Below are 13,124 nucleotides of genomic sequence, written 5' to 3'. Positions count from 1 at the left end.
TACACAGCAGGCTCTGGTAATTTGCATTCTGTTACGCGCACACATTCTGTATTGCATTTACTGAATAATAAAAATGTACAATCAGTACAGAAGAACGCGTGACGCTAACGTGTTACAACCAAAATAATCAAAAAGTACTTAATACAGGTGACATTAATACAATATAGATTGGTGCAGGGCGGTACGCAGAACTGAGAAAAAATAAAAAATATCGATAAATGTGTCAATGGCAACATTAGCTGGAGTCAAAAGGGTTTCACGTGTTACAGGGGGAGAAAACAAGGCTGATGTCATGTCTGACATTTCTGTACATTAAAGCCAATGGTCGATCAGTAAGTAAAAGAGAAAATCCCTAGACGACCTCAAACTGGAGGAAAAAAAAACAAACAGCAATGCAAGCAGTTACACAGCATTAGCTGAAAGAAGAATAAATACAGGGCAGATACTGAAGTGGAAGTGACTTCTGCCAGTCAGGACCCCATGGTCTGGGGAGCAGGGTTATGCATGGGCCACCGCTGCCGTAACCTGACAGTTTGTAAAACCTGATCATGCAACATGTATAGGACTGGCCAAAATACTGGAATTTTATGGTTTGTGCCATAGACCTCTCTATGCCATATGAATAGGATATTACGGTCTGCAGTAGGGGCTCTAACAGCTGGGACCATCAACGATCCAAGGAGGAGGGCACGCCTGGTCCTTACTAAGTGTTTCCCATTGTCACTCTCTATTAAAGGGCATCTGTCAGCAGTTTTGTACCTATGACACTGGCTGACCTGTTACATGTGCGCTTGGCAGCTGAAGGCATCTGTGTTGGTCCCATGTTCATATGTGTCCGCATTGCTGAGAAAAATGATGTTTTAATATATGCAAATGAGCCTCTAGGAGCAACGGGGGCGTTACCATTACACTTAGAGGCTCGGCTCACTCTGCCACTGCCACGCCCTCTCGACTTTGATTGACAGGGCCAGACATGATGATGTTTTCACTGCCTGGTCCTGTCAAGGGTGTGGCAGCTGCAGATAGAGCAGAGCCTCTAGGTGTAAGGCCTCTTTCACACGAGCGTGACTGATTAGCTCTGGATGTGTTCAGAGAAACTCGCACCATTTTGCAAGCAAGTTCAGTCCGTTTGTTTGCGATTGCATTCAGCTGTTCAGTTTTTTCCACACGGGTGCAATGCGTTTTGATGCGTTTTTCACGCGCGTGATAAAAACCGGAAGGTTTACAAACAAGATCTCTTAGCAACCATCAGTGAAAAACGCATTGCTTCCGGATGCAATACGTTTTTCACTGAAGCCCCATTCATTTCTATGGGGCCAGGGCTGCGTGAATAACGTAGAATATAGAACATGTTGCGCTTTTCACGCAACGCAGAACTGATGCGTGAAAAAAATGCTCATGTACACAGACCTATTGAAATGAATGGGTCAGAATTCAGTGCGGGTGCTATGCGTTCACGTCACGCAATGCACCGGCGCGGAAAACTCGCTCATGTGAAAGAGGCCTAATGTATGGACATGTTGGGTCTTACCATGCAAGAGATGTATTCCGTAGCTGCTCTGGCTAAAGTCTCATTCAAACGACCGTATCCGTTTTTGCGGACCACAAGACACAGATACCGGCCATGTGCATTCCTCATTTTGTGGATTCACACGGCTAGAAAAACAGTTAACCCTTTGTGACAGAACGGCTTAATACAGGGAGTGCAGAATTATTAGGCAAATGAGTATTTTGACCACATCATCCTCTTTATGCATGTTGTCTTACTCCAAGCTGAATAGGCTCGAAAGCCTACTACCAATTAAGCATATTAGGTGATGTGCATCTCTGTAATGAGAAGGGGTGTGGTCTAATGACATCAACACCCTATATTAGGTGTGCATACTTCCTTTCCTTTGGCAAAATGGGTCAAAAGAAGGACTTGACAGGCTCAGAAAAGTCAAAAATAGTGAGATATCTTGCAGAGGGATGCAGCACTCTTAAAATTGCAAAGCTTCTGAAGCGTGATCATCGAACAATCAAGCGTTTCATTCAAAATAGTCAACAGGGTCGCAAGAAGCGTGTGGAAAAACCAAGGCGCAAAATAACTGCCCATGAACTGAGAAAAGTCAAGCGTGCAGCTGCCAAGATGCCACTTGCCACCAGTTTGGCCATATTTCAGAGCTGCAACATCACTGGAGTGCCCAAAAGCACAAGGTGTGCAATACTCAGAGACATGGCCAAGGTAAGAAAGGCTGAAAGACGACCACCACTGAACAAGACACACAAGCTGAAACGTCAAGACTGGGCCAAGAAATATCTCAAGACTGATTTTTCTAAGGTTTTATGGACTGATGAAATGAGAGTGAGTCTTGATGGGCCAGATGGATGGGCCCGTGGCTGGATTGGTAAAGGGCAGAGAGCTCCAGTCCGACTCAGACGCCAGCAAGGTGGAGGTGGAGTACTGGTTTGGGCTGGTATCATCAAAGATGAGCTTGTGGGGCCTTTTCGGGTTGAGGATGGAGTCAAGCTCAACTCCCAGTCCTACTGCCAGTTTCTGGAAGACACCTTCTTCAAGCAGTGGTACAGGAAGAAGTCTGCATCCTTCAAGAAAAACATGATTTTCATGCAGGACAATGCTCCATCACACGCGTCCAAGTACTCCACAGCGTGGCTGGCAAGAAAGGGTATAAAAGAAGAAAATCTAATGACATGGCCTCCTTGTTCACCTGATCTGAACCCCATTGAGAACCTGTGGTCCATCATCAAATGTGAGATTTACAAGGAGGGAAAACAGTACACCTCTCTGAACAGTGTCTGGGAGGCTGTGGTTGCTGCTGCACGCAATGTTGATGGTGAACAGATCAAAACACTGACAGAATCCATGGATGGCAAGCTTTTGAGTGTCCTTGCAAAGCAAGGTGGCTATATTGGTCACTGATTTGTTTTTGTTTTGTTTTTGAATGTCAGAAATGTATATTTGTGAATGTTGAGATGTTATATTGGTTTCACTGGTAAAAATAAATAATTGAAATGGGTATATATTTGTTTTTTGTTAAGTTGCCTAATAATTATGCACAGTAATAGTCACCTGCACACACAGATATCCCCCTAAAATAGCTAAAACTAAAAACAAACTAAAAACTACTTCCAAAAATATTCAGCTTTGATATTAATGAGTTTTTTGGGTTCATTGAGAACATGGTTGTTGTTCAATAATAAAATTAATCCTCAAAAATACAACTTGCCTAATAATTCTGCACTCCCTGTATATATATTTTTTTTAATAAAGCCCAATTGAAAAAATATATATTTTTAGCCCAAAATACAATCACAAAAAAAATTAAATAATTGCCCCCGAAGGTGTACATAGCCTTTAAGATGCTGCCTGCAGACAGGCCTGCATGTACAATGTAATAGGTTGCCTTTAAATTAGCATGGGTGCTACATTTGTTTTTCTAAAACAGATAGGACCATTAAAAGGGGTTGTCTCATACAGTCTTCAAACCAGCACCTGTATCTGAACACTTTTGTAATTGCATGCAAGTAAAAATGTAGTAAAGCCAATTATTTCTTCATCCTGCTCACTGAGATGGCTTCACATGCTCAGTTTGATCCTTCAACTGTGATAGGGGGAGTGCAGCAGCAGAAAGGACACCCCCTGAGCTGCCAGCTTGATATTAATGTAGCCCAGCAATAGAAGCAATGAATTGGGAGATCTCTGGATCCAGGTGAGGTACAAGACTGGTTCTAGCTTTGTTAGAAAGAGCAGTGAGACTATGGAGCTCTCTGTCTGAGGAGGTGGTGATGGTGAGTTCACTAAAAGAGTTCAGGAGGGTCCTGGATGTATTTCTGGAGTGTAATAATATTACAGGCTATAGCTACTAGAGAGGGGTCGTTGATCCAGGGAGTTATTCTGATGCCTGATTGGAGTCGGGAAGGAATTTTTTATTCCCCTAAAGTGAGGAAAATTGGCTTCTACCTCACAGGTTTTTTTTTTTGCCTTCCTCTGGATCAACTTGCAGGATGACAGGCCGAACTGGATGGACAGATGTCTTTTCTCAGCCTTATATACTATGTTAGACTGGCATGTACTATAGGATGACTGATTTTCATTTTTTACACTAACCCATAGGGTAACCTCTTTATGTAACAAAACAGACAAAACACAATCTGACATTTGAGGTGACGCGTTTTATAATGAATAAAGCTAAAATCAGCGCGGCTGCAGGACATGACAGGAGGTAGAGTTCCCAAAATCCAGGGGATCTGTTTCAATGCGTGCCTTGCCTCTTCAAAAACAGATCTACTAATGTGAGCAATCACAGTCAGCCCCAGATTATTGCTGCCGCCTGTGGGGAAATTGCAGAACGGCTCAGTCTACACTTGGCTGTCTCGGCCCATTAAGGTCCCTGTTCAATAAAACTTCCTGAGTACAGTTCCAGTTACTTAAATGCTCTGTGCACCAATAATTACTAAGCTTGTGCTCTTTACCCGCCTGCATAGTGAAGCCTTAAAAGGGTTTTTATACCGATATTTATACTGATCGGTGGCGGTCTGATCCCCGGACCCCATTGATCAGCTGTTTGAGGAGGCACCAGCGCTCCTGTGAGCACCGCGGCTTTCTTTCAGCTTACCAAGCACCATGTCGTACATTGTATAGCGGCTGTGCTTGGTATGGCGTTCAGCCCTATTCACTTGAATGGGGCTGAATTGCTCCGAGGCCATGTGACCGATGAAGGTGATGTCACTGGCCTAGGTAAAGCGGAGAGAAGGACACAGCGTTCACAGGAGCAACGGTGCTTCACAAAGAGCTGATTGGCGGGGGTCATTTCACTGCTATTGCTGCATGGTGGCTCAGTGGTTAGCACTGGTGCCTTGCAGCGCTGTAATCCTGGGTTTGAATCCGATCAAGGACAACATCTGCATGGAGTCTGTATGTTCCTCCGGGTTCTCCAGTTTACTCCCACACTCCAAAGACTTACTGATAGGGAACTTAGATTGTGAGCCCCATTGGGGACAGCAAGTGATGATAATATCTGTACAGCTCTGCGGAATATGTAAGCGCTATATCAGTGCATAAAATAAATATATATATCTATATACCGATTACTATTATTAAAGGGGTTGTCCGGGTTCAGAGCTGAACCCGGACATACCTCCATTTTCACCCAGGCAGCCCCCCTGACATGAGCATCGGAGCAGTTCATGCTCCGATGCTCTCCATTGCTCTGCGCTAAATCGCGCAGTGCAAAGGCATTTTTTGGAGATTCAGTGACGTACCGGGCTCTCCATGGGGCTGCCAGGAAGCCCGGTGACGTCACCGGCACTGATGTGCAGGATTTAGCGCTGCCCTAGCCAGTAAAACGGCTAGGGCAGCGCTAAAGCCCGCCCCCATCAGAGCCGGTGACGTCACCAAACACACAGACGGGCAGAGGTTTCCACCCGGCAGTGTGTTATTGAAAACAAAAGAGACCTTGCCCTGCGCGATTTAGCTCCGAAGCTAGCCTCAGGGGGGCTGCCTGGGTGAAAATAAGGGTATGTCCGGCTTCAGCTCTGAACCCGGACAACCCCTTCAATAGACACTGTAAAGAAAACCGTGTATTACAGCATTTTGCGGAACGGAATTGTGGACCCATTCATTTCTATGGGGCCGCATGATGTGCGGCCTGGCTCCGGAAATGCAATTGCGGACAAGAATAGAGTGCCGGCAATGTGCGGTCCGCAAAATGCGGAACGCACATTGCCGGTGTCCGTGTTTTGCTGATCCGCAAAACACACTACGGACGTGTGAATGGAGCCTAATAAAATAAAAGCGATGCCTGAAATACGCACGCCGCTTTTGGTGCAGTTTTTGGTAGCCAAACCCAAAAGTGGATCCAGCAGGAAGAAGTATTAACCCTCTCTATGTTTTCCATTCCTCCCAATTAATTTCTGGCTCAGAAAACTGCATCACAAACTTTGCCGTCTGGTAAAGGGGTCACCAGAACAACCCCTTTCCATAAGCACTATTAGGGTATACTGTGCTCATGACACCTTTCTATAAGCCAGAGTGAACAGGTGCTAAAAGAGGGCGACTAACACTGCCTAAAAATTATGAATGTCTGGTATCTAATACGCATTCAGTGGTTTTCCCTGTTCACTGCCAGGGCTTTCTGAACCTGTATCCATAGCCAGCTTCAATTAAGAAAGGGGCCTGATAAGACAATCCCTTTAAGTGGCCTGAACACACCCAGATGCTTTGCAAAAAAATAAAAAATAAAAAATTTGGACAGGGTGGATGAAAATGGTCCAGCCTATATTACATGCACTGGTAAGGTGTTCTCAAATGTCCCCTTAGGGACAATTTGAAAGTATTACTTGCAGTACCAAGTTTAGCCACATGGAGCGGTGTTAAAAGTGTACACCAGCATCATAAAAGTGAATTTAAAGGCTATGTACACCTTCGGAGGCAATTTTTGCTACGATCACATTTTACTCATTTTGAGCTAAAAAATATATTTTTTAATTGGTCTTTATAAAAAATACTGAGCCGTTCTATCACAAAGGGTTAACTGTTTTTCTAACAGGGTGAATCCTACTTTCACTTATCTCTAAATTAGGCTACATGCACACGACCGTATGTGTTTTGCGGTCCACAAATTGCGGATCCGCCCAAAAAACGGATGACGTTCCGTATGGCATCCGTTTTTTTTTTGCGGATCCATTGTAATAATGCCTATCCTTGTCCGCAAACTAGAAAAAAATAGTACATGCACTATTTTTTTTGCGGAGCAACGGAACGGACATACTGATGCGGACAGCACACGGTGTGCTATCCGCGATTTTTGCGGACCCATTGAAATGAATGGGTCCGCATTCTATCCGCAAAAAAAAAAACTGATCGGTCACAGAAACAAAATACGGTCGTGTGCATGAGGCCTTACTAAGAGGTCATAAACACTTATTTAAGCCACATATTGTAAGAAAAGGATTCAGCTATAATGAGTGTTTATAAGGTCAGAGAGCAGAGATAAGGAGCCATCAGCTGAGCTACCTGATCCTGCTACTACAGCATCTCAGCTCTGTACACAGAAAAGGACTCCATATTTTTAATAAAGAACAATTATTTTTTTTTACCTCAGAATGAGTACAATGCAATAATAAAAAGAAAATTTGCCTCCAAAGGTCTACATAGCCTTTAAGCCCTTAACCCCTTTGGGACACAGCCTTATTTCACCTTAAGGACTTGGCCATTTTTTGCAAATCTGACAAGTGTTACTTTAAGGCTCAATTCACACCTGAGCGTTCTGAAAGGAGCGCTCTGTATGCGCGATTGTACGGACGTTTACAAGCGCGCATACAGAGACAAGTGTGCACACAGTGTCGCGCGTTCCCGAAAGTCTATGTACGGGAACGCGCGACAAGCGCCCCAAAAAACGCTCCTGTACTTGTGTGAGCGTCGGGCGTTTTACAGCGCGATCGTACGCGCTGTAAAACGCCCAGGTGAGAACCATTCCCATAGGGAAGCATTGGTTTCTCCTTGTTGAGCGTTTTACAGCGCGTAGGAACGCGCTGTAAAACGCTCAGGTGTGAATTGAGCCTAAGTGCTGATAACTTTAAAACGCTTAGACTTATCCAGGCCATTCTGAGATTGTTTTTTCGTCACATATTGTACTTCATGACACTAGTAAAATGAAGTAAAAAAAAAAAATTTTTTATTTATAAAAAAAAATACCAAATTTACCAAAAATTTGTAAAAAATAGCAAATTTCCAAGTTTCAATTTCTCTACTTCTATAATACATAGTAATACCTCTAAAAATAGTTATTACTTTACATTCCCCATATGTCTACTTCATGTTTGTATCATTTTGGGAATGATATTTTATTTTTTGGGGATGTTACAAGGCTTAGAAGTTTAGAAGCAAATCTTGAAATTTTGTTAGAAATTTTCAAAAACCCAATTTTTAGGGACCAGTTCAGGTCTGAAGTCACTTTGCGAGGCTTACATAATAGAAACCACCCTAAAATGACTCCATTCTAGAAACTACACCCCTCAAAGTATTCAAAACTGATTTTACAAACTTTGTTAACCCTTTAGGTGTTCCACAAGAATTAATGGAAAATAGAGATACAATTTCAAAATTTCACTTTTTTGGCAGATTTTCCATTTAAAATTTTTTTTTTTACTTTTACAAAGCAAGGGTTAACAGCCAAACAAAGCTCAATATTTATGGCCCTGATTCTGTAGTTTACAGAAACACCCCATATGTGGACGTAAACCGCTGTACGGGCACACGGCAGGGCGCAGAAGGAATGGAATGCCATCCGGTTTTTGGAAGGCAGATTTTGCTGGACTGTTTTTTTTGACACCATGTCCCATTTGAAGCCCCCTGATGCACCCCTAGAGTGGAAACTCCATAAAAGTGACCCTATCTAAGAAACTACACCCCTCAAGGTATTCAAAACTGATTTTACAAACGTCGTTAACCCTTTAGGTGTTCCACAAGAGTTATTGGCAAATGGAGATGAAATTTCAGAATTAAAATTTTTGGGCAAATTTTCCATTTTAATCCATTTTTCCCAGTAACAAAGCAAGGGTTAACAGCCAAACAAAACTCAATATTTATTGCCCGGATTCTGTAGTTTACAGAAACACCCCATATGTGGTCGTAAACTTCTGTACGGGCACGCGGCAGGGCGCAGAAGGAAAGGAATGCCATACGGTTTTTGGAAGGCAGATTTTGCTGGACTGGTTTTTTGACACCATGTCCCATTTGAAGCCCCCCTGATGCACCCCTAGAGTAGAAACTCCCAAAAAGTGACCCCATTTTAGAAACTACGGGATGGGGGGGCAGTATTGTTGGTACTAGTTTAGGGTATATGTGATTTTTGGTCGCTCTATATTACACTTTTTGTGAGGCAAGGTAACAAGAAATAGCTGTTTTGGCACCGTTTTTATTTTTTGTTATTTACAACATTCATCTGACAGGTGAGATCATGTTGTTTTTTATTAGAGCAGGTTGTCACGGATACGACAATACCAAATATGACTACTTGTTTCAGTTTTACATAAAGCATAAAAATAAAAATAAATTATTCATTAGTGTCCTAGTTTTATTTATTTTTTGGGCGACTGTCTTGTGTAGGGGCTCATTTTTTCTGGATGAGATGACTGTTTGATTGGCACTATTTTGGGGGTGCGTATGACTTTTTGATCGCTTGCTATTACACTTTTTGTGATATAAGGTGAAACAAAAAAAATCATGTTTTGGTGTCTCCATAGTCTGAGAGCCATAGTTTTGGGGTGATTATCTTGGGAAGGGTATGATTTTTGCGGGATGAGATGATGGTTTGATTGGCACTATTTTAGGGTGCTATTACACTTTTTGTGTTGTAAGGTGACAAAAAATTGGCTTTTTTTTACACAGTTTTAAATTTTATTCTTTTACGGTATTCACCTGAGGGGTTAGGGCATATGATATTTTTATAGAGCAGGTTATTACGGACGCGTCGATACCCAATGTCTTCTTTTTTTATTTACTTACATTTTACACAATATCAGCATTTTTGAAAGAAAAAAAATGTTTTAGTGTCTCCATATTCTGAACCATAGTTTTTTTTTTTGTTTTTTTTGGGCGATTGGCTTAGGTAGGGGCTCATTATTTGCGGGATGAGGTGACGGTTAGATTGGTACTATTTTGGGGGGGGGGCATACGCCTTTTTGATCACTTGGTGTTGCACTTTTTGTGATGTAAGGTGACAAAAATGGCTTTTTAAAAAAAAAAATTATGGTATTTATCGGACAGGGTGGATCATGTGATATATTTAAAGAGCCCGTGTCTTTAAATATATATGCCGTGTCACAGGACCCCCCTCGGCATTGACCCAGGGTTCCGGCTGATTGATTTCAGCAAGCACCCAGTTCGCCCTGTGTCCTTAAGTATCGGGACATCAGGGCGTACCTGTACGCCCTGTGTCTTAAAGAGCAGGAGGAGCTTGAGCAGATCGACACATACTTTAGTTTTGTAGTAAAAGATTCAGTAGAACTTGTCATTTACTTGCATTTTACTCATTTTGGGCAAAACATTTTTTTCAATTGGTCTTTATTAAAAATATTGAGCTGTTCTACCACAAAGGGTTAACTGTCTAGCTGTATGAATCATACTTTTTACTTCCACTTTGTGCCAGTCATCTAATACCCCTCGAATTTACTAAGGGGTCATGACCCTCATCTCGAATTTACTAAGGGCTCATAAATACGTATTTAAGCCACATTCTTATCAGTCAGATAAGAACTGAGCTATAATAAGTGTTTATGACGTCAGACAGCAGAGATAAGGAGTCAGTCACATTAGTTGGCTGACGGAGCAGAGAGAAGATTCAGATCCCTCTATTAGAGCATTTCAGATCTGTACAGAAAAAAGGGCTCCATATTTGTAATGAAGACCAATTTAAAAAATGATTTTTACCTCAGAATGAGTACAATGCAATAATAAAACAAATTTGCCCCCAAAGGTCTACATAGCCTTTAAGGTTACACAACACGTGACTACTTCATCTAGTGACCATAATAAGTCATTACATTGTAGAATAGACCGTAAATTGGAGCGCCCATTGCTAAATGTGACTTAATGACTCATATTCCAAGGTACCCACAGAGTTATTATAATATCACTACTAATTATAAAGTAAAACTACTGTAAATTATTCTACGTAATAGCAAGCAGACATCAATAATTAATTAGGCTCTTCACAAACCCGTGGCAGCTACACGGATACACAGCTGCGGCACACGTACAAGGCAGCATCATTACCTTACTTGTGGCATCACTTTCACACATTCTATTTGACTATATTGTATTTTTAGCAGCAAGAAGCCTATGAATTTCACAAAAGCACCCAGTATAACAAACTCTCCCGGCATCTGCCGACGGATAGATTTTATATATATTTTCTTGTAGAACAGTCTAGAGTCTTTTCTTCTATCCTCATATTTCTCTGTAGGAATGGATAGTAATGTGGAGGCATACAATCTGCTGCCCGTCCACAAATACACTGACCCGCTGAGACTCGGCACAGCAGCGTAGGAGTGAGTGGGAGATCAATGAGACATCTCTTTATTCAGAGACTGAAACGCGTCAAGACGCTTTGCACACATTTCCAGTCTGGGCACTGCTGTGCTGGCCCTGTGTCTACATTGTAGTGCAAGGAACAGCCTTAATTAATCCTCCAGATGAAAGCACAGGGGGTTAACAAGACTTAGTAAAACAGACGGGCAAAGGTAAGGGTTTCCTTATGACGTTTCTATAGAAGGGGAATTTAACATACGTTGCTCTTGGGCTGCGATGTTTAGTGCATTCTGATGATGTCATATGATATGATATCACTTTACGATTTCTGGGACCCCCTCAATGATCCTGACGATGATTTAGCACTGACAGAGGCGCCTGGCAATGTGCTGGGCAGAGAACTGCAGCATAGCTCCATTCAATTCAGTGGGGTCAGTTGCGCTTCTCTGCACAGCTGGGTGACTGAAAGCTGCACCACGCAGGAAAAACTGAGAAGGGGATGCAATACTATACCAGGACGGCAGCCCCTTCATTCTCAGAATCAGTGCAGGTCCCAGAAGACAGACCCCCACCGATCATAAAATCATGGCATATACTAGTGTCAGCCATTATTTATAAGATGGAAATAAGTCTTTAAAGAGCATCTGTCAGCAGATTAGTACGCATGAAACTGGCTGACATGTGCGCTTGGCAGCTGAAGACATCGTGTTGGTCCCATGTTCATATGTGCCCGCATTGCTGAGAAGAATTAAGTTTTAATATCTGGAACTGAGCTTCTAGGAGCAACGAGGGCGTTGCCGTTACTCCTAGAGGGTCCGCTCTCTCTGCAATTGCCATACCCTCTGCACTGAGGACCAGGTGTGATCACGTTTACACTGCCCGGTCCTGTCAGCCAAGGTGCAGATGGCGCAGCAGTTGCAGAGAGAGCAGAGCCTCTAGGTGTAATGACAACGCCCCTGTGGCTCCTAGAGGCTCATTTGCATATACTAAAACTTCATTTTTCCCAGCAATGAGAGCACATATGAACATGGGACCAACACAGATGCCTTCAGCTGCCAAGTGCACATGTAACAGGTCAGCCAGTGTCATAGGGACAAACCTGCTGACAGATGTCCTTTAAACTGGATTCACACATAGCATGGAGTTTTCTACGGCATATAGCTGGATGTTATTGTACTTGAAAAAGTTAAATACTGAAAAGTCTACACAGGTTGCACTGTAGTCTACACAGTAACATTGTTTTCAAAATGCCGCCCGCTCTCTGTTTTTCCATAGGCTTCTCTATATGACTTAAAAAGCACACCAGCTAAAATAATAATACAAATTTTCTACAATATTAAAACAAAAACTTCCTAAAAACCTCTTGAAATACATGGCGGTTTTTAAAGACAATAAAATCGTGCATATGAAGAGATATTAAAGCGGTTCTGCAGCTCATTTTTTTTTTACTGATGATCTATACTCTGGATAGATAATCAGCATCTGATCGGCGGGGGTCTGACAACCAGGACCCCCACCGATCAGCTCCAGAAACGCCCCCGGACCTTCGTTCTGTTTCCCTCAGGTCAGTGATGTCACGACTAGCTTCACTGGCCTGGGTGTGGCTAAGGCTACTTTCACACTTGCGTTGTTCTTTTCCGGCATAGAGTTCCGTCACAGGGGCTCTATACCGGAAAAGAACTGATCAGGTATGTCCCCATGCATTCTGAATGGAGAGTAATCCGTTCAGTTTGCATCAGTATGTCTTCAGTTCAGTCGTTTTGACTGATCAGGCAAAAGAGAAAACCGTAGCATGCTACGGTTTTATCTCCGGCTAAAAAAACTGAAGACTTGCCTGAATGCCGGATCAGGCATTTTTTCCCATAGGAATGTATTAGTGCCGGATCCGGCATTCAGAATACCGGAATGCCGGATCCGTCCTTCCGGTATGCGCATACTGAAAAAAAAGGTGAAAAAATAAATGCCGGATCCGTTTTTGCCGGATGACACCGGAAAGACGGATCCGGCATTTCAATGCATTTTTTCGACTGATCAGGCATTTTTAAGACTGATCAGGATCCTGATCAGTCTTACTAATGCCATCAGTTAGCAT

The 13,124-nt window shown here is 42.7% G+C and overlaps 1 protein-coding gene across 2 annotated transcripts in view; it reads right to left on the bottom strand.

Moving 5' to 3' along the window:
- The window catches only part of DOCK1 (dedicator of cytokinesis 1), a 397,349-nt gene that overhangs the window by 86,729 nt on the left and 297,496 nt on the right, over nt 1-13,124 (bottom strand). The window lies entirely within an intron of this gene.

The sequence above is a fragment of the Bufo bufo genome, chromosome 6, assembly GCF_905171765.1.
Source record: "Bufo bufo chromosome 6, aBufBuf1.1, whole genome shotgun sequence".
NCBI classification, from domain to species: domain Eukaryota; kingdom Metazoa; phylum Chordata; class Amphibia; order Anura; family Bufonidae; genus Bufo; species Bufo bufo.
The sequence above is the reverse complement of the archived record's forward strand: the minus strand, read 5'-3'. Positions and strand labels throughout refer to the sequence as shown.